Source organism: Ischnura elegans (genome assembly GCF_921293095.1).
Source record: "Ischnura elegans chromosome 13 unlocalized genomic scaffold, ioIscEleg1.1 SUPER_13_unloc_3, whole genome shotgun sequence".
NCBI classification, from domain to species: Eukaryota; Metazoa; Arthropoda; class Insecta; order Odonata; family Coenagrionidae; genus Ischnura; species Ischnura elegans.
Genome location: NW_025791659.1, coordinates 4294863 through 4317847, shown reverse-complemented (window position 1 = coordinate 4317847; position 22985 = coordinate 4294863). Strand labels below are relative to the sequence as shown.

The 22985-nt window shown below is 37.2% G+C and overlaps 4 long non-coding RNA genes across 4 annotated transcripts; 3 read left to right on the top strand and 1 right to left on the bottom strand.

The window, feature by feature from the left end:
- Positions 1-4768: 4768 nt before the first annotated feature.
- On the bottom strand, positions 4769-5524 carry LOC124172885. Its single transcript, XR_006868313.1, has 2 exons — positions 5307-5524; positions 4769-4877 (listed from the first exon to the last, which is right to left on the bottom strand). It is a non-coding gene; the product is annotated as an uncharacterized LOC124172885 (long non-coding RNA).
- Positions 5525-6002: 478 nt separating this feature from the next.
- Positions 6003-10572, top strand: LOC124172884. Its single transcript, XR_006868312.1, has 3 exons — positions 6003-6126; positions 8400-8525; positions 8857-10572. It is a non-coding gene; the product is annotated as an uncharacterized LOC124172884 (long non-coding RNA).
- A 7338-nt stretch (positions 10573-17910) lies between these two features.
- LOC124172903 lies at positions 17911-20921 on the top strand. The gene is made up of 6 exons (XR_006868318.1): positions 17911-18042; positions 19576-19751; positions 19838-20010; positions 20094-20269; positions 20356-20528; positions 20615-20921. It is a non-coding gene; the product is annotated as an uncharacterized LOC124172903 (long non-coding RNA).
- Positions 20922-21699: 778 nt separating this feature from the next.
- Positions 21700-22726, top strand: LOC124172904. The gene is made up of 3 exons (XR_006868319.1): positions 21700-21927; positions 22019-22145; positions 22588-22726. It is a non-coding gene; the product is annotated as an uncharacterized LOC124172904 (long non-coding RNA).
- The last annotated feature ends 259 nt before the right edge of the window (positions 22727-22985 follow it).

The following is a 22985-nucleotide window of genomic DNA, read 5'->3' as shown; positions in this document are numbered from 1 at the left end:
AACTTATAAAGGCAATACATGTGTTTATATAATGATATTATTATCTTCTCTTATACTTACCCAAGGAGGAATGAAAAGTCATTATGACATCATCTTGATGTCATTTTCAAGTCATGGCTTGGTAGTCACGGTGACCTCAAAATGGTCCCTTGAAATGACATCCTTCGTGACTCATGATGATGTCAATATGACCTAAAATGACTACCTATCATTTTGACCTCACTTTGACTATTTATGACCAAATCTATTTGTTCTTCTAATGACAATTCATATTATAATTTCTGTATTTAGATTGTCATTTAGGGATAATTAAACACTTCAGATATGAAACTCAACCTTTATTAGGGTTTATTGCAACAAAAAACAGATAGATTTTACAAGAAGAAATTCCTCAGGATTTGTTTTTAATTTTCCTTTTAATGTTCCTTTTCTCCCTCTTCAAATACAAATCGAGAAAAATCATCTACATTGGCCATTTCAGTTGATTCTGTTGCATTTCCTTTCCCTTCAGTTGCCTCTAGTTGCTTAAGTAATTGCCTTGAACCACCGCTGAATCTTTGCCTTCGTTTTCATTACTTTATCCTCAGGGAAATTCTTCCATCGTGGGACTGCAAACAAAGGAAAAAGTAACATCAAGAAGGTGAAAGTTTCTAATTTTGAAGATACATTAAATAGAAAAATTGATACTAACTGCATAAAGCCTTAAGGTATTGATGTAGGGGTTGTTGAACATAATTTTTCCAAGCTCTCCATCCCAATTGATGCAGCGAGCAAATTCATTTGTACACATATATCTGGTCGCATGGGCTGAAAACTCCATCAGTATGATCAACTGCAATTTGTCTAAGATGTTAAACCTGTGAGAAAGGAAACCAAAATAAATTTTAACTTTTTCATATGGCTCAAGAAGGGAAAATAGAAGGGTTAATTTGATGGATGATGTAGAACAGATAACAGTCAATTTACTCACAAATGATTTGAAGAGAGATGAGGTTTTCAGGAGCTCTTCAAATTTGTTTAAATCCTCGTCATTCAGAGAACTTTTGGCATATTAGCTGCTTCAAACATCCCATCTTCTGGATTAATATAAAGCAAATTTTCATTTCCTTTTCCTCTCCTGTATGATTGCAATCTCTTGTCTCGTTCGTAAAAACAAACGTAAATAAATCAAGAAATGGCAGATAACGAACGCTCCATTGTTGATTTGAAATGAAGACGGATATTTATTATTGGCTATTATTCCCGTAGTGACGTACGCAAGGGCTCTCACCGAAAATATTATTGAAAACGAGGAGAAGCTTAATTATTTCTTACGCAAATGCAGCAATCAGCGACGATGAGTTATTTTAAAAAACCGCGGCGCATTCTAGTTTAGAAATGGCGCGTCACGGATTTCCTTCGAAATATTTTGGTGAAATAGGTTCGTTCCCGGGGACTTTCTTGCGGTAAAAGCGAATAATAGACCATTTTTAAGGAACAATTATCATATATCGTCATTAAATCTCGGACGAAAATCGATAAAAATATCGAGAACAAAATAATCATCATAAATATTATCCGATATCCATTAAAATATGACGATATCCTAAACCAATATTTGTATCGGACGATACAAATATTGGTTTAGGGTATCGGACGATACAAATATCAGGGCCCGTAAAAATCGCCTACCGATAAAATACCACGATGTATCATTTCATAAAAAAAATCTCCAGCCCGATAAAAATTTGCCTTCAGATAAAATATATCACGTTATAAAATTCGATGAAAAAATACCTCCGATTTAATATCGCGATATACCATACATTAGTAATTTTTAACGCACCGATTTATGGTCTAGCATAAACGAAGGCCAACCCTATACATATTCCAGCCATAAACATTTTCCCAAACTAATTTCCCGATGCCAAAACATGATAATTTATCGCGCGCGACGACGCGATCGGGTGATAAATCACCATGTTTTATCGCGGCTGCGGCTTTTATAAGACAATAAATCGTGATATTTTATTCGAGCAGCAATTTTTATTGGATGATATTTCGCGATATTATAGCAGTGGCGATTTTTTATCGGATTATCAAGCGTAGTATTTTATCAAATGGCGATTTTTATTAGGCCCAATATTTTTTATCGGATGATATATCTTTATATGTATTTTATCGAAAGGATATTTCTACCTTATAATAGTAGTTCCGTAGTATTTTATCGGAAGACTATTTTTAACGATTCCGATATTTTTAATGGCTCAGTTAATGTATCGCACCCGATATTTTTATTGGACGATATATCGTGATATTTTATCGGTTCCGATATTCTATCAGTCCCAATACTTTTATTGGGCCCTTTTTATCGGACAATGATTTTTCGATAATGTACGAAACTCGAATTCGTATTCCCGATATAATTAATTATCGCGATATTTCACGATACATATCGCCCTGGGCAAGTGGCGCAATCACGTCTTGGGGTATCAATAGGGGAAAGGAAGGAGGGGAGAATTTTAAGGCTTTTAAATTTAGACCTAAAACCTGGCTATGCCACTGAGTTAGCGGCCTATTGGATGTAGCCATTGGCTATTGGGAGATGGGTCCCAGGAGTTCAAACCTGGGGTGAAGCTTTGGGCTTCCCAAAATTAATAATTATCTGTAGAACTAGCCCATGGAAAGGAACTGGCCCCCCTCCTTATGGTGTGATATTCGCATGCGCGGTTGTGTGAATAAGTGTCAGGGGTGAGCTCTACCCTCACCTTTCCGAACCAATCTTCAGGTTGGAATGCAGGGAGAGCGAGTATCGTAGACAATATTTGATAATTTTTTTATATGCTCTCACTTTTAAAGAAAACATCTACAAATGAATTCAAAGTCAAAATGACGTCACTTTGACATCAAAATGACCCGCAAAAAGTCACCTTCACGGTTATGACTGAATAGTGACTTTTCGTGGGTCATTTTGAGGTCAAAGTGATGTCATTTTGACTTTTCTTCCTCCTTGGGTATGAGATATCATTCCAACCGTACTCTTACTCACCCCTTTAGCTCAACTTTTCTCATATTCTCCACAATTTTTGAGTCAATACTCACTGTCCTAAAAGTCCCCAAACCAAATCTCTGCAATTTTTCACTGGCACATACCTTTTTCCCCGCTCCTTCAAAAATTCCAATCATCCCTTGTAGCACAAGAAATATTGCACATCTGCTCAGATTATTTCAGGGAAATATATTTTATAACTAAATGAGCATGTGCTGAAAACTTGTTTAAGGTCACATTTATTCAACATATTTGACATATTTCCAGCGTACGTTCCAGCGATGTGTTGAGCATATTTTCATCAAAATTTTTTACTCAACTTGTCCTCAAAGAAATATGTTGGGCATATTTTCAAAGGGAATATGTAAAAAATGTGTTCAGAAAAATATTTTTTCGACTTATTGAGAGCATATGTTAACCATTTTCCATGAAATAAACTTCTTTCATCATGTTCACTGCATCATTCTCGAGACATATATGATACGAGAGGCCACATACAAGCACAGTTATGTCATGTAAAGTATTTAGAGCCTATTAGTATTTTCTGAGCGCATTCGGTATATTTTAGAGTAATCTGCCATAGTTAACCTACAACCAATGGGTGCCTAGGTTAATTATAAGCTTAATTTGAATTATTCAGAAGTTGGTGCGAAGGCTTCCGCAAGGCACTGGTGATGCATGCTGCATTTTTGGGGTATCACAGTGTCGTGGTTGTGTTGGAGATAACAGTTTCTCCTGCATTCCAGCAGGTGTCTCAGGCCGAAGTGAATATGCTGTGTTTTGGTCGCCATTATATAGGCAGCCCAGTGCTGTATGTTGTCCCTGATTGGTTGCCTTGCAGCCAATAGGAAAGTGGTATGGGCAAAGAGTCTCTTCCATGTGGAGTTGTTACCCAGGTAAAAATATTTGGTCTGTAACTGAGCTGGAACAGGTCTGGAACGGGGGTGGAACTAAAGGTCTGTAGCTGGTCTGGAACTGGGAAGAAATTGAAACATTGCTCCAGACCAGTTTGGTCTGCAACTGGTCTGGACAACGGGTGGGTAAACTGGTCTGGACCCAGGAATAGCTTGGTCTGTAACTGTTCTGTACTGCTCTGGAACTGGGCTGTTCTCCGGGAGACTATGTGGTCTGGAACTAATCTGTTCTAGTGACTAGTTGGTTTATACTACTTAACCTGAGACTCAGGATAACTATAAGATCAGTCAATCTCATTGATCTGACTGGTTCAGTTCAGCTAGTAAGGAAAAGGGAACAGCCTAAACAAATTTATCTGAGAAGCCTATTGAAGGCATTTCCCAAACAGCCAAATATGACGGAGATAAAGGCATACTGAATAGCAGTAATCTTCAATTGTTACAATGGCATTCTTACATAATCAATTTAATACATTGTAAATTTTGAAAAGCGATGATACATCTCTATGGATGTCTTCAGCTGTAAGGGGCAAGAAAGTTAAGTATTCTTATTACAAAAAAAGCTCAGAGTTGATGTATCTCCAGATTATACCAGTATGAGTGCAAATGGAATTCAGAATTTAACAAATGTCAACCCGATCGTAAGATATTCATTGTGCTCACACATGGCAACTGTATTTCAGCTGTGAATTGCCATTTAAGTTCTAAGTTGATAAAACATGTTAGCATATGACTTTTGACAAACCATCAATAACATATCCCCTGCAACAGGAAATTTTGGATTCGTATGGAGGTGGATGATTTTCTATGCAATAAAATAAATCCATACAGGCAATTTAACATTTATTGATGTACTCAAAACATTCTCTAGTACTAGTAACACAGTTAACATGTATCGTAGTAGAGAAAACGTCCAGTGTCCATCGCCATCAATCCTGGAAAATGAGAATTGTAACATTTAATAACCAGCTAAGTAAAAAGTACTTAAGGTAACTTAAAATTGTTCCACATATTCTCTAATATGGTTATTCAATTTCAAGAAAAACCCTTCATGCACGAATGAATTTATAGTGAGACTAATGCTTTTATGCCATGAAAAACAGCTAACAATGTGGTTTCTAACGCGAGAACAGTAATTTGAAATATTTCAACTTAATCGATCTGAATGCATAGTATTTTTAATATACAAGTTAAGCCAAAGATCAACCTAAATTGTAACCACAGTGAGAACGTAGTAATAAATAATCTTATATAACTATTGGGTTGAAAGAAGTAGTTCATTAATTGCATTAGTCCTAAAAAATTGTTGATACTCAAGTTCGTTGATTTACTATCGATTGTAAAAATATATTCCATGTACTTACATTAAAAAAGTCAGCGCAGTAGAGATGGGTTGATACTGACCAAGGCATCTTCTTTAAATCTCTAAGTGCTGCAAGGAGCAACTTTTTCCGCAAACCCGGTAAATAAAAACTTTATCCGGCGTTGATTTCATTGTGGTAGTATGCAATTGGCATGAAACAGTATTTTTTTGATTCCTTTTTGGAAGTTTTCACTTTGAATAACGTTATATTTTCCTCGTCCATACCCAGACAGCACCGAGAAATTATTTACACGTGTTTTTTGGTGTAAATGCGGTGTAAAAATAAAACTCGGATATTATCATAATAAAACCCGTGTATAGAAAAGTATTCTGCATTTAAACGCACATTTTGCTATACTTTCGGTATGAAATCTATTCCTGCCATAATTTTTATGTTTTTTAAATTGCTTGCGTACTTCCATATAGGCAAATGTATAATTTTAAAAATATATTTATTTAAATACGTCCGTGACTTGATCAAATGACTGGATCGTCCTTTCAAAAATTGCCACCTTGATAAATATTGTTTCAGATGTAAATTGATGAGCGTATTTAATATTGGCGAATAATTCTTTTTACAATAAAAGAAGATAATGTTTTTCGTCATATTTCTGATATTTCGTGATGCTGATGGTAGCAGACATGTTGGACTATGAGTTCTTGTTAGCACCGTGTGTGGCGCTCCGTGTCGATGGATAAACACAAGCACAAGGACCAAGGTGGACCAAGGACGCAAGATGCAACGATAAAACCTCAGGTACCACAACGCGCTAATATTGCAACCTCTGCCGTCTACTGCTCCTTGCTGCTTTCATAAAGAGGTGAGTTATCAATTTTTATGCGACTTACATTTGTTTGCCATACGTAATCTTATAAATGTGACCTTTACCATGAGGTTGGTGATGTCACGAAAATGGCCGAAGGACGCCATTAGGTAGGTAATAGCGCATATGTAGTTCTATTATTCATATTCTATTCTTTTATCCTTGGGATTTTTATTGGATCTTAATTTATCATTTCTCATCTGTGTAATATAAATACTTCTAATACAGCTGGAATTCGGCGGTATTCGTCTTCGGTTCTACTTCGACGCTATCTTCGTCCGGTGATAGGTATATTTTTCATAAATCTTTGAGCGTCAAAATTCCAAGTACCCTTTAAGTAACTATGTTAAGGTTCTTGGCTGATTCTATGGTTTCAATTTGCTTTGATTTCGATTCACATTTATTTGTCATACGTAGTTCACTTTATAAATGTGTTGCTTTCCCTGAGGTCTTGGCGTCATGAAAATGGCTAAGGTTCATTGTCAGCCTTCCCTTTTCTTAGCCATTGCGAAAATATATATTATTCTACTGTTTCATCCACTGAGTTTTTGTTGGCTCTTAATTCATCATTGCTCATCCGTGTGGTTTAATTACCACAAATAGAGCCGTTATTCGACGCAATTCATATGTTTGCCGGGAGATTTATTTGTGTTATATTTTTGGGCGTCAATTGGTGATTTTATTGGGCTATTTGGTCCGGATTTTTCAATTGATATTTCGGAGAATCAAGTATATTAGTGCTAGTGTGTAGCATATTGCCACGATGCTTTAACGTCGCGGTTAGTATGCTCGTGAATGGTTAAAAAATGAAAGCTTTTTTCGTTGCTGTAATTATAATTTGTTACGGTGATATATGTTATAATATAAGCTAATTATATTTCGTTAATTTCGCAGTAACACTCGAAAATAATCCTGATAGAAAGGTGTTAATTATTTTTTTATTTACAATCTCGTGCCAGCATTTTTTTACCATCTCTTACGCTCTAAATGTTTTCAATTCGGAAAATTTTAAAATCTCAAATTTGCTCTTTCCTTGCCTTCATAGTCTAGAATAATTTTCGCGTTTATTGAATTTCACCAGAGTAATATGATGCCTGTGTATTGGAGGGATGTAAATGGCTCATTAATAATCTTAATCAGTCTACTTCATGGTCTTCATTTGCATTTCACTGCTCTGTTATCTTGGTAAGTTGTCTTGGAGTATGGTTTTATGATTTTTAACCCACATTTTCATACAAACATTGAATGGATCCAAAATAAGTATCGTAAATTACTTGATTGATTACTTAATATTGAGAAAATACTGCATAAAGACCCAGGATGCTATGTATATGTGCATTAATTGAATTTGCAAGCTCCCTCAAATCGTAGAAGACAAATTGGAATGTTCAACTTAAATGGCATATTGTTGGATGAGATCAAATTCACTGATTTGTTTTATTTTATAACTTTTAGAGTTCCAAACATCAATACAAATATTTCGCCCCATTTTTGTGTCCATTATTACCTGCCATCCAACTACACCAAAACAGTGCAATTTATGTTGTAATAAATTTGATCTTTCTCATTCTTCTTCCTCAAGTTCTAAGAAATATAAATAAAATAATGTAACTGTGTGGTATATCAAAATGTTGCCCTCTGTCGATATACACTTTTTTTCCATTTATCTTTTTCTTGAGTATAGATTTAGTAAAAATATCATCAAATTAATTCAACACTCAAGTGTACTCATTTTAGAGAAGGGTGGGTGGAGATGGACTCACTACTTGTAACTTAGTCTCATCCACATGAGAATACTATGAATAGGATTGGAGGCAAGACTGAGGCTGGTATAATGAAATAGTATTTTCTGAGGCATGCTCACTCAAGAGCCAGCAAAGGTCACGGCATACTCTAGAGTCTTCTGCTCTGTTAAAGATAGAAAGTTCACGGCAAGAGGATTGTTTCCTGATGATTAGGACATATTTCAGTTCATATATATTTAAGAGTTGGTTAGATTTCAATATTATATGTAGGGAGAGACATCAGCCATGCTGCAAATGACTGTACTTTTTTAATTGGTGTGGTACTAGACGTGCTCCTCATATTTTTAATAAAAACTATACTGAGATACTAAAATACTATTTCTTATATATATCACTGTGTCTCGTTTTCTCTTGTGAATATTTATCTAAGTGATGGCATGACATGGTGCATGGTGTAAAGAAATAATTTTGAGACCATACAATCATAAAAATGTTTTAATGTGTCCTTTGCATTTATAAATCTAGGAAGCTCCATAGGAAACATTGGTTATGGTCGTTTGATGGAGGAGGATAAACATTCAAAGCTGGCCGTAGGAAGGAGTCTGGTGAAAAGGGTATAGACCATACCCTGTGGCGTGATGTGGAATACAGGTACCAAATACTTATTCAAAAGTTATATCTCAGGGAGGGAAAAATGTTGGCACTTAGTTTCACATGTTGCCTAAATATGGTAGTATAAAATTGTTTGTTAGACCAGTTTGCACCAGGTTCCACATTTTCTAAATTTTTGTTGCGTTCATCATGGCATCTTTGTTGGAACGCTTACTAGTTGTAGGCTTTGCAATGTCATTCGTCATTGTATGTGAAAAAGATAGTTCATATGCTATAAGTATTGCTTCTGCATTAAGAGGTATTAGCACATAGATGAAGTGATTGATAGCTTTGCTACTTCAACAATAATAATGATTTTAATTTTTTTCAGGAATGATTCGGCATTGATGAGTGCTAGTACGAAGATAAAATCATGTTAGCATGGTATGGTAGACCAGAACAATTTTGACTCCTTAAGACATATTTAAATTTATGATTTTTTACATATTTAGTTACATTTTTCATTGAAGTACTTGAAAATTAATAACAATTTTGTTTACCTGCATGTATTCCTCTATACTCACTTTGATGCCAATTTCATAGGAGTAGAAGTCCTAATTATTGAGTGTTGCTTTCTGTCCCTTCTTAGATTTTATTCTCAGTCACTGTGTGGGTTTTGCGGAGGATATGTCAATTCTAGGGTTTCTTTGAAATGAGATGGGCTTGAGTAGGTTCCGGGACTGACTTGGGTGTCGAATTAGGTCGTGAAGTACCACCAACAGGATTTTCGTACAGCTCTGATAAATTTAAGCTGGCTGTTTTCTTGGATTCAATTTTTTTAAGCAATATCCTTTGGGTTATACCCATAAAGATTCGAAGTTTCAACACATGTCTTATTAAGGTTTGCTGGCTGCTCATTGACAGCATCATAGTGTTCGTGATCAGTTTCGTCATTCATTGATTCGTCAACATTCTCTGGGTCAATGATGATTTGTGTTTGAATAGCTTTTTCAAAGATGAAGTCCACGTCATTGAACTCTTCTGGTATAAAGGGAAAGATTTCTGCTACACTGAATCCTGAAACACCATTTTGCATTGTTGGGATCTTAATATACGCTTCATGAATGTCGCAACAAGGATGAAAGTTTTTTCTGGGTCAAAGTTATGTCGTTTCCTGAAATCTTCTGGAGGTCATTAATCCATAAGGGCCTGTCCCACTGTAAATTAAATACTTTCTTGAGAGAATCATAAAAAAATCCAAAGGCTGTGATTATGCGGGGGTATAAAGACAACATGAACATGATTACCTCCATGGAATTCATAGCTATCAAGAGAGATTTGACTTCTATGGTTGTCCATAATCAATTACACATGAACTTTCATAGTTGATTTTTTTTATCCATGAAATTTTTGAGCCAATCTGCGGAGAGTTCTTCATTTGCCTATCTGTTATCAGAGCATTAGTAGATTTAGTCTCTCTGGGTTAGTAATCTTTTATATCTTAAGGAGGCCAAATAACCGTAATGATGAAGGGTTAATATTGATAAAACTATGTGGAATGTTTGCACTATTTGATAAAATCATGTTTTTTTCTACCCGTCAGTGGGAAGTAACAATTGTTGAGCTCTTGTTTCATTTGTCTCTAGTACATATATTAAAGATTCACAATCATTATCCTCATTGAATTGCTGACATTGTCATGGCACTCTTTTCACTCTTATATAACCAAACTGTTTCCTTTGTCTCTGCAGGTGATAGTATGCTTCTCGTGTTTACATAAAAGTTAAATTCTTTTGATTGTTCTTTCTGTATTTGATGGTATGGGATCACGAGTATGGTTTTTCCTATTAATGAAGCCCTTTTTGTGATTGTAGATGCTACTGAGTATTTGATAGTGAGTGGTTCATTCCACAATGAAGTTTCACAGACCGACTGTAATTCACTAGGGATTTTAAGTCTCTTGATTGCTGGGGATACGAATGAAGTCTCATGTATGCTTTGTTTATTCTGTATTTTGTATGCTTTGTTTATTCTGTATTTTGTATGCTTTGTTTTGTATTCCGCCATTCACCTAATAGTGCCCAAATAAATGTTTTCTTAAATTGAAGTGTCATTAAATTTTTAATCTGCATTTGAAAGGTTTTCCCATTTACTTGGTTGAAATAAGTCACCTAGCATAAGGTGGGCTTCTTCAGTGATCACCATCATTAATGGGTGAGTTTTTCTGTGTAAGTCCTCATGCTTATGATTGGTAAGCATTCCTCATCCATGAGATGTCAGACGCCAGTGGCAACCAAGGGGAGTTGGGTAAGTATGCATTGTTTGACCCCTGGGGAGCAAAATCAACCACTTGGGATTTTAATTTAATAGTTCGGGGGAAGTAAGTGTCTATAGGGTCTAGATCTATAGGAACTTATAGATCCAGGATAATTTTAGTTGACTTCTAATTGTAAGTTAAGGGGGTTGCATTGATTGTGAATTCTACTACTTGCTTTCGTTGTATTAAACACCAGATCACATTAAGTGGTGCATTTTGAGAGGATCACCTTGTCACGTTTGTTTACAGGAATGCTGAAGGAACTTCTTTCAATGAAAAAACATTGTGGTACAGCCTTCGAAATGCACCACTTTAAATGTACTCACTGGTAAACTACAAGCTTCCGCTTTTTATGCATCCGGGGTCATAGGTGGTTTCTGGTGATAGTTCATTGAATTTAACAATCTTTTTGGGTGAAAAATTAAACTTTTTCTTTCAACAGAATATATTATTAGGTTGTAAAGTTCACCCTAAAGATACTTCATGGAATTTACATTTTGGATGAAAAAATTGAACTTTGTTATTCCACAGATAGAAAATTAAACTTTGTAATTCCACAGAAATCAGTGTAATTGCAAAGTTTAATTTTTTGATCGGTGGAATAGCAATGTTTATTTTTTCATCCTAATCGTTCAGGTTCGAGTAATTGTCAAGAGCGACCTGTCGATATACATCGCCAAGAGCGACCTATGGATAGCTCGATATAATCGACCAATCGATTTGGCTGCAGCGATAGTATTGCCAACTAGCGGCCATATTTGAAAGTAACTCAATGTTGCGACGGTGGCGTCGCCCTCGGGAATCGTGGTACTACGTGGGACCTGAGGAATAATATACGGATAATACTCGTGTATACACCAGAAATAGCGGACATAGTACCGGAAATACACCGCAATTACACCAGTCCTACACGAGTAGGAACGGGATATACACGAGTTTTTACCCGTGTTTTATCATGATTTTACACGGGTTTCGCACTGCTTGTGCTGTATGGGTACGTTCTTAAACATACAGTTACTTGTAAAATACGGTTTTAGGCACAGATTAATTCACAAAGTCGGAAACTACTGTATCTACGAGTGTAAACATTCCAGTGTGTTCCAGTGGCTGTTAGGTCACGTGGTATAGAAGATGGCCGCCGGTTGTTTTGGCGCAAGTTTCAAAATACGATTTTTAATACGTTATAAGTACGTTATATGATGGGAAAAAATTGTAACTCAAATTTTTAATCCGCAAAATATTTATTTACCGCAGTTACTATATTCTTTTACTGAACTAAATTTCTCTGGAGCAAGTGCACCTGCTTCTTATAGGTGCGAGGTGTACCTTCACGAAGGTACCTGAGGGACTTCTCAGATATTTTCCTCTTCAACAAATGCTTTAATTTTAATGGGTTACTGAAATGATGCACTGCGTTCACCTTATTACCATTTTATACACGGTGTTCTGAATTGAGATCCATTTGCATTTGAGGGGGCAAATAGATACTTGAGTATATTATTTTATGCTTCCATAGCCCAAATAAAGTGTGTAAGCACTACTAGCTGGAAGATATTAAAATTTTCTTACAATCAGCTCATTAACTGCACCCCTTCCCTACAGAAATTCAATGGAATTTTTTGAAAGAAGATAGGTATGTTAGTATGCAACATGTAAGTGTAGATGTTTGGTGAGGAAGAATCCTTCTTCCATGGTAGTGCTACCCTTGCCTTACGCTCCCTGAAATGTAGAGCTTGGGTTGATGGAGGGTTAAATACACACCATGGAGGGTACTACCCTTCATTTACTCTATGTCTACCCACCATGGAGGAGTTCATTTTTATTACAGTGGAAGTTGCGGGCAAAAAGTTTTGCCTGAAATTGGTAAATACTAGTGATGGGTCGGTTCGATTCCTCGATTCTTCGATTCCTCGATTCTCGGCCAAGAACCGGAATCGAAAACGAGTACTTGCCAAGGCGAAAAATCGATTCCGATTCCAGCAGTACTTCAAATAACAAAATATACGACCGCATTTCCAATAGTCATTTGAATTTTCGCGCCACGTAACCGTAATAACAAAACACATATCTTCTTGGGATGTGCGAGTACTCGAAAATTCAAGGCGATCGAGTAGTTGGTACTCGACTCGAGCGTTTCGAGTAGCATTACGGATGTCGAGTCGAATAGTTAAGGTTACAGAGCATTCGAGGCTAGTAGGTCCAGCAATCTGCCGACAGGAAGCGCTATCATGAAACTCGTGTTGTAATGCAGTTTTTAAAGCCGATAAGTCATCCTAATGCCTTGGCCTGGTAGTTTCAGCTTGCCGAATACATTATAGTTGTCGACATGGGCGCCGAATACCTTTACGGCAGCCGCGGCGGCCTATCGTCTTCCTACCCGGCGCGCACTGGTCCGAAATCGGAAAAAGCTTGAATGAAGTCCAAAATGACCTTTTTGGGGATAGAGACTTGAAACTTAGCGTAAATACTCATAAATTATTACCAGATATAGATTTATATGCCGTTTTACATAAATACGACCCTTTTGTGAGATACAGAGGCCCAAACATGACCAATTTTTTAATGCCACGCGAGATATCGTTTTTCCTCAAAAAATCTTTGAATTTATCCAGGTGGTTTTGCGTTGGTATGAGTTTTGTGGAATAAAAAACGCAATATTCCTTTGATCTGGTGCTTTGCCTATACTTTTAATGACTTTTGAAGATTCTGGCTCTCATCTGTCTGGTTTTACAACGCAAAATGGCCGACCCGTTTTTCACGTGAAATTTGACATTAAGTATACATTACCTTTCGTTTACGAAAAATGTAACTCGGAAAATTTGAACCACAATATGAAGTAGAGATTTATAAAGAGTACTAAGTAGAAGTCTTGAAAAAAAGTTTGCGACGAAGGAAATAAGAGCGATTTTTCAATCGCGCGTCAAGGCTGACCTACACGCCGCGGACCTCTGAGGCTCGGTAACTGAGGCCGATTTTTCAAGTTTTTTAAAACATTAGTCCTGAAAATCGTCATTTAAAGCATGGATAATCGTCTTCATTGACTTAAAACACTAAACTGAGGATGTTAAAAAGGATTATGTATAGATCGACTAGACCATTTAGCGCATTACTCGAGTGAAAATACTAAGGATTAGATATTTTTCGGAACCATCCCGCGCGTAAGAAATATGCCTCGGGTATTGAAGTAAAGTGAAGAGATTAAGTCAGCATGCTTAAGAGAGAGAAAAATGAACTGTTTCCGTGAAAGGCAACAAGCGATACCCTTTTTCCCTTTCCACCCTCGCCGAGGTGAGTCGCGCGGTAGGGGAAGTTTTCACACCACAAGGCTCTTTTAGCCTTTTCTATTACTGCGTCCGTCCGATGTACTATTCATTTGTAGCGTTTAGTTTCTTTCTGGAACTTAAAAAAGCAAGAGATTTAAAGGTTGATTGAATGACGTGAGAAGTATATACTATAGTATGTTAGTAGTATATACTCAGTAGTAGTAGAAGTATATACCTATAGTATGCTATATAGCATTTTTTTTGGCTCTACAAAACTAAAGTTTAGTTCTATAGTTGTTCGCTTCGTCCACTTGAATTCCATTAAGATTCAAGATCCAACAAATCGTTGATATAATTTTTAATAAAAATTCCAAAGTCTCCGAAGTCTTGCAATTTTGGTGGGAAAGTACTTGCCCAATAACACACATGTGTAGCAAAAGGCAATTTTCTGCAGGCAGTAATACTGTAACATGGAGACGTCAAAACCTGCTGGCTGAGCATGTAGAATAATTGGATTTTCTGCTTGAGAATTTGAAAGGGCCAAATATTACATGATTCATATGCGTAGTATGTAATCTTTATCACAGCTATGAAAATTCCTGTACTCAGGGCTCTCCCTTGTAGTTTTTTCAGGTATGTTCTGTTTTGAAATTTAGCTATTATATTTTAATTACATAGTAATGATATGAAAGATTCCTTTGTCAACTGACTCTTTCACAGAGTAATATTTTTAAAAGTAGTTTTCTTGTTGCCTGTAATTAAGTGATATTTTTCTTGGAGCCTATGGCATCAGAATCGATGGAATCGGTATCGGTAGAATCGGAATCGAAAAGTCAGAATCGGAATCGGGATCGGAATCGATAAAATTTTGGAATCGACCCATCACTAGTAAATACATTGGAATTAGAATAAACCATTGCAAATTATTTTATTGACTGCTATCTACTTTCTAAACCCTATTTGATATTTCAACCTTCATTGCTTGTGCAATCATTTAGAAGTAATATTTATTTTTACCTCGCATATTCAATTTGCAGTTTGTATCATAAATTTAAATCATAAAAAAAATCATAAAAATAAAGTTTGCATCATAAATTGAGACTAATATCTGAAGTACTTCTGATATTAGTCTCAATTTATGATGCAGCCCTTTCTAATGCCATCCAAATAACGCAACTCTCCACAAGCCATGATTGTGGGCAGTGCACTGCCCACAATCATGGCTTACCCATGGGTACCTTCGAACCCATGTGAAATTCATCTATGAAATAACAAATATAAAATTGTAACCCTTCTTAAAAAAAAATTAATGGACATTAAAAATTGACCACTCCATAGCCCAGGATTCCTAATTCCATTAAGTATCAATGCCTGATATACATTATAATAATTTCACTGTTACAAATAAATTTAAGAGCAATTGCAGATGACCGAATAAAATATCAGATCTCATGTCACATTAGATGGTATGGTATGGTATTTGGAGGAGGCGACCGACAGCTGAGGTCATTTGCGCCATGGGGGAAGGGTATGGAAGGAAGGGTGGAGAGAAACCCGGCGTCGGCATTAGCCTGCTCTTAACGAAAGGCGCCAAGGGGACCACGGCTTAACGTCCCATCCGATGGACGGAGTGTTACGCTTGAAATGTCCTCCACACAACACTCCAGCAGGGATCGGGCAGTCTCTGAAAATTCTCTGCCACTGCCGGGATTTGAACCCGGGCCCGCCGGGAGGGAAGCCAACACTCTAGCTACCACACCAACCCGATCCCCGTCACATTAGAATCCAGACCAGTTGACTCACTTGGAATTCTTCCAGAATAGTTCCAGACCAGTTGAAACTCATAGAATATTTCAGCATAGTTACAGAATAGATCCAGACTAGATGCAGACCATCGAAAATTACAGTACAGTTACAGACAGTTGATCCAGATCAGTTACACACCATCGAATATTACAGCACAGTTACAGACCAGAATTCCAGACTAGTTACAGACCATTTTCCTTTGCCTCTCTGAAATCCAGACCAGTCCAGTTCTGTTACAGACCAGTTACAGAACAAAATTTAGCCTTTCAGACCAGTTACAGACCAGATCCAGATTAGTTACAGACCAAATATTTTTACCTGGGTAGCTATCCTCTTCATTGAAATTATGAGGATGTTTAGATATTTCATTCGCCTCTCTGATGATTCTCAGAAATTATCGGGATTCTCTGGCGATGACATTTGTTTCTTCCCAGTTGATGTCGTGTCCAGTTTCACTAAGAGTATGCTCAGCCACAGCCGGCAGATGACAAAGTGACGTATTTTTCACCGCTCTTCTATGTTCTTGCATGCGGCATTTCACAGCTCTTCTAGTCTGCCCAAATTATGACATACCGCAACTTCATTCAATTTCGTATACTCCTTCGTAGGCCTGAGGTGAGATACTATCCTTAGTAGTTGTAAGAAGTTTTCCAGTCTTCTTAACACAGTTGAAGTGTGTTGTAACATCGAATTTTCTGTGGTGTCTCGTGATTTTTACACTGGTGACTGCCACGTAGGGGATTGTAGCGTAACCCACTGCCTTGGGTTTCTCCGTTTTGGGACTTGGTGTCTTATTTTTGAGTTGTCTTTCTATCTTTGTGGTCCATTTAAGGACCTCGTCTCTGTGGTACCCATTGCTAGCCAGGGCCGTCACCAAATGTCTTTTTTCCAAGGGAAGTGAGACTCGGTCAGTGAAGGAGTATGCTCTGTGCACGAATGACGAGATTAGAGCTGCCTTCTGAGTAGGGTAGTGGTGTAACGAGGCGTGCAAGTATCGGTCGGTATGTGTCACCTTTTGGTAGACTCTGTAGCTGAGTTTTCCAATTACAGTGTGGAATTCGTATTAAGGATGCATTTATTTCCCTGTTAATATGGTTTTGTCTGCCCATCATACCGAGCTAAAACCTAGGTAAAAAGGGTAGGAATTGTGGCACTATGTGTATAGAAACCTGATGTCCCACGCTGCCATCTTAAACACAATTGTCACTTTGTTGTCCTCTGCCTTCATGCTCAGATGTCTTTGTGGTGTAGTGGTGGTTAGTAGTGGTTATCATTCACTTATATATATATATAATCAGTTCTCATAAGAACTCTCATTATTCATTATCATCCTTTTTATTAGTCATTTGTCAAACATTCATGTTCTCTCATCAAACTTTGTGTTTTTCTCCTTCCATTTCATTCCTCTTCCATTTGCATTTATCATTTCCATCCGTCATGTTTCATCTTTAATTTCATTATCACTTTTGTGAATTGCTGTGTGATTTTCACATTCTTTTTTCGTGAGTGATTTTCACTTTGGTTTTTCGAGAGTGAATTTCACTCCATTGCAGTCACGTGTACATTTTGTTTGACGCATTTTCGATACTCCACCGTCAGATTTTGCCGGAACTTTTAAAAGGTAAGTGCATGCTATTATAGCCTTATTGTGAATTATTAGTCACTTCCTGCTAAATCTGTTCATCTAGCTTGCATAGTATCATGTCCCTACAAGCACACAGGAGACTGTCTCTTGACGACAGGTAAGAGACCCCGAGGAGATGGCCGCCCTCTCCCCCTTCTCCCTTGGTTCGTCAATTTTCGAGTGTTCACCCCCACCCACTTCCGCTTCTTTCCGAGGTCAACACTTCGCCTTTCCGAAATTACATTATCTTCAAGAGGCATTATGCGGATACCGAGTGATCATGGCTGTATATTTAATTATTTTCTAATTTTATATTGGTAATTCGCGTGGTATAACACGAATTAGACATTAATTAGTATAATTATATCGCTGACTACGCCGATACCGGAAAAGAGCCCTTCCTCCCCCTTGCAACATCCGCTTCGTCTTTTTCACTTTGTGCCATAACTCGAATCTGAGAGGTCCTGCCTTCGAAGTTACGATCACCGCACGTGTTTATCCTCATTGTTGGAGCTTGCCGGTTCTTGCAATCGCTTTTTCAACTGCGTCCATTTTCACCGCTTTGAGGTAAGTACTGATTAATTTGTATCCCTGCTAATTTTTATGGCATTATCATATTGTCTTCACGTGTCCCAAAGGACTTAGATTTTGTCATTTATTCGGTAGTGTATTCGATTCGCTTATGGTTGCCTTTTACATGTATTTTCATGTGTTACTCATTAACCTCATTAAGGATAATATTCGTTATCTAATGTACCTACCTAAGTGTTGATCCCAAATCGCCTCGTGCAAGTCGAAAATATTCACGAAGCATGGCCGTTATCCTTCCGACGCTATTATTTACTCTGTGGACTATTATTAAGTTTTGTTGAATTCCCGATAATAAGGAAAATTAATGTAAACAGCAGATTTATTTTGAGACATTAAAATTAATGAAAGTTGATATGTTTAATATTCGGCTAGCCGCCATGTTGTGTGGCTCGAGGTGCATTGTCACATTTACTGATATAGATTATAATAATGAATTGATGTCCTTTAGTCTCGCTAATACTCGAGAACCGATTTGGCTCATTTTGATTTTAAAATGTTGGTGAGTGAAAGTTCAGGGAAGGTTTAAAAGGTGAGAATATTATGAGGTATATGTGGCCTTGGAATGGGCCCTGAATATTTTCCATAAGAAGGACAGGTAAAGTTCGTTATGAACGACTGCAACCTTTTCTTTTGCATATTTAAATTAGTGATAATGGTTGCACATAGTTGGAGCATATAACATTGGAAAGAAAAATAAATTCCCATTCTTGCACTCGAATTTCGTCTTCTGCGTTATTTACCTTGAATTTGGGGAAAGTATTCGAAAAAATGCTGAAAATTTAGTGACATATAGGCTCACTATCCCCTTGATTGTTGATTTACCTCATAAAAAGCTGATTTATCATTGTGGGTAAACTTTTCTCGGGATTCCCTCCGGGTTAATGTTTTTATATCGGCCAACGTTTCAAGTACCGTCTCGGCACTCATCATCAGGGCTGAATCATAAGGGCAGCTCATTTATCACTGTTTATTCACAAATAGGGTGCGCGAAATGATTTTCACATACTTTACGTTAATTTCGTTACTATCAGTTCATTGTTGATGTTAACGTAGTCAGTTGATTTTGTAGTTTGACATAGCGCCAATATTTACTTGTAAGTGCGCGATAAATTAAATACTTTGATCATTCATAATGCTAAGGAGATGGCGACCAAACTTAGGTCGTTCAATTCAATCAAATATGCAAATCAGATTAATCGGTTAAGACGCAGTACTCATGTGATCCTGCAATGAGTTGCATTTAACTATGATTGGGTTGTAAATTATTGTACCGATAAATCAGTGCAGTTGGGGAAATACTAATCATTTGTTAATATTGCAGGGAATTTCTCTACTGACTTGGTATCATAAATAAATATGGAAAGTGGAAATGGTTGATTGGCATCTCAGTGGATGTTCCTGTTAATAGTGGTAGATTTTAATCTTGGTGAGTGCTTCTTGTGATTTATCAATATCCACCCTTACAGTTTATATGTATGGACTAAGAGAAATTTTTTACATCTTCATTAGTAGGTGGTGAAGTAACAACCTGACGATTGGATCATCGTTCTTGTGATTCTGGTGGGCAACAATTACTCCAGGGTGACTCTCTTCTGCCTTGGTATCATAAATATCTATGGGAAGTGGAACTGGCTGATTGGCATCTCAGTGGATGTTCCTGTTAATAGTGGTGGTTTTTAATGTTGGTGAGTGCCTCTTGTGATTTATCAATATCCACCCTTACAGTTTATATGCATGGACTAACAGAAATTTTTTACATCTTCATTAATAGGTGGTGAAGTAAGGACTTCACGATTGGATCATCGTTCTTGTGATTCTGGTGGGCAACAATTACTCCAGGGTGACTCTCTTCTGCCTTGGTATCATAAATATCAATGGGAAGTGGAACTGGCTGATTGGCATCTCAGTGGATGTTCCTGTTAATAGTGGTGGTTTTTAATGTTGGTGAGTGCCTCTTGTGATTTATCAATATCCACCCTTACAGTTTATATGCATGGACTAACAGAAATTTTTTACATCTTCATTAGTAGGTGGTGAAGTAACAACCTGACGATTGGATCATCGTTCTTGTGATTCTGGTGGGCAACAATTACTCCAGGGTGACTCTCTTCTGCCTTGGTATCATAAATATCTATGGGAAGTGGAACTGGCTGATTGGCATCTCAGTGGATGTTCCTGTTAATAGTGGTGGTTTTTAATGTTGGTGAGTGCCTCTTGTGATTTATCAATATCCACCCTTACAGTTTATATGCATGGACTAACAGAAATTTTTTACATCTTCATTAATAGGTGGTGAAGTAAGGACTTCACGATTGGATCATCGTTCTTGTGATTCTGGTGGGCAACAATTACTCCAGGGTGACTCTCTTCTGCCTTGGTATCATAAATATCAATGGGAAGTGGAACTGGCTGATTGGCATCTCAGTGGATGTTCCTGTTATTAGTGGTGGTTTTTAATGTTGGTGAGTGCCTCTTGTGATTTATCAATATCCACCCTTACAGTTTATATGCATGGACTAACAGAAATTTTTTACATCTTCATTAATAGGTGGTGAAGTAAGGACTTCACGATTGGATCATCGTTCTTGTGATTCTGGTGGGCAACAATTACTCCAGGGTGACTCTCTTCTGCCTTGGTATCATAAATATCTATGGAAAGTGGTACTGGCTGATTGGCATCTCAGTGGATGTTCCTGTTAATAGTGGTGGTTTTTAATGTTGGTGAGTTCTTCTTTTTATTTCTTTTTATCCACCCTTATTGTTTATATGTTTGGAGTAATCGAATTTTTTACATCTTCATTAACCCCTTGGTTGGGGGCAGAAATTTCCTTATCTTTCACCTGGTGGGGAGCAAATCCAACGATTTTCGGAGATGCCATTATTGGAAAAAAATTTATAGTAAAGCTATTGCACAAAAATGGCAATATACTTCAAATATATTGGTATAGAACCTCTGACAAAGCAAAAAACATGCAATGATGCATAAAGAATGAATATTCATGCCTTCTCCGCATAACATTGCGACGTGACGGCACGCGCGACTATAGTCGAGCTCCCCACATGGGGAGTATAGTCCGCTTGCGACTATAGTCGCTCTCCCCAGTTAAGGGGTTAATAGGTGGTGAAGCAAGGACCTCACGATTGGATAATCGTTCTTCTGATTCTGGTGGCCAAAATTCTCTGTGAGGATGATTTTCCTCTGGTATCGTAGCCGAGAATTAGATGACTTAAACATAGGGAGTGGAAAGTGGTATTGATACAGCTTGCTTATTTTTTAATGTTGCTGTTTTTTGTGTGTTTACATGAGATGATGATTTAGAACTCCGTAGGTTCTTAGTTGTCGTTATCTTGCTTGGTTATTGTGTAGCTTAATTCTCTAGTAACAGATATTTTTCTTTATTAATAGGCAGAGTTATCGGTGTCATAGTGATGTATCCTGTTTGGTTTCTTTTGCTGGTGGGAGACATTCACAATAAGGATTATTCTGCAGCGACAATCTGCCTATTATGCCATTTTGGGTGAAGAATCTTAGGAGGCACAGCTTTATCCGTAATCTTTGGTTGTATTTTACTCATTATCCTCTCATATATGGTTGATATTTAATTAGTTTTGGTTAATGTACTTAATGGACTCTCTCATTCCTTTTTTATTGTCATTTTTATATTTGATGCAGTTTAATGGAGTAATAGAAATTTCTTAATTTTTTTAGTAGGTGACATATAAATGGTTCATTTCCACACCCGTTTGACCACATATCTGCATTCCTCATGCAGTAGCCGTACCATTTTGGGCATATTAATATAATAGAGGAACTATTATCGATGGATTCTTTGGCAGTTGTTCCCATACTTATGTTGTTGGGTGGTTATGTGAAACTTGCCAAGTTCTCTGCAAGTAAATTCTTCGTCAATATTTTGAGTGATTACAATTTTTTCAATTTCTTCATTTTCAGGCAATTTGTTCTTATTACCTTGTGATGGAACATGTTAATACCTTCTGATGGTGAGCATGGTTCACAGCCATAATGAATCTCCACAATGTAGTGAAGCAGGCATGATATTCTGCAGTAGAATTAGAAGGTTGTGCACTTAATCCTTGGCAGAGATGCCTGGTGTTTTTCTGTTGTTTCATTTAAGATAGGGAACAATGGAAATCCCTCGTGTATTGTTTATTCTTAAGTATGGGTTTAACATATGGCATGGTGACATTCTTGGGATATTGCTGTGAGGAAGAAGATGCTATTTTCTAAAATGCATAGCTTTGTTATTGCGATTCTGCAGTTTTTAATTCAGGGAGGATTCTTTACAGATTTCCTTTTTTGTTCATTTTATCTTTAAAATCTCATCTTGTTCTTGTGTATCAAGTATGTTATTTTCATTATGTATTGGCTCTATTAAGTGGGCATTGCATAGTATTTTAGCTGACCTGAGAGAATACGTGTTAAAGTTCCCAAAGCATTATTATTGTTTTTGTGTAGTCATAGCATTTTCTTAATGCGAGTATTCTGCTTTTTCTTTTCAGGTGTTGCTTCAGTCCCTTGATGTCCAGTGGCCTTGTGAAAAGCTGTTTCTATGTAATAGGAGTTCATCTTTGAAGTTCCTCTGACATTCAATGTGGCTTGTTCTAATACTTTTTGTAAATAAACCAATATTTGAAAAAACCTGATTTTCTTTGACATTTCCTACGTTTGTCACCGAGATTTCTGTTTGTGTGTTGTCATCGCTGTTGCTAGCAGTCCATTAACACCATGTTCGTAAGTAATATGCTTTAATGTCAATTCGCATACGCCACGGATTTATAAGTGGCCGGTTAATATATCCTGATTTGGAATAGTGAAGTATCGGTCGGCTGTAGCTCGCTGCTCGTAGTGCTGATAAATGACAACAGATGGCGCCACCGTCGCACAGTTGATGAGTCCG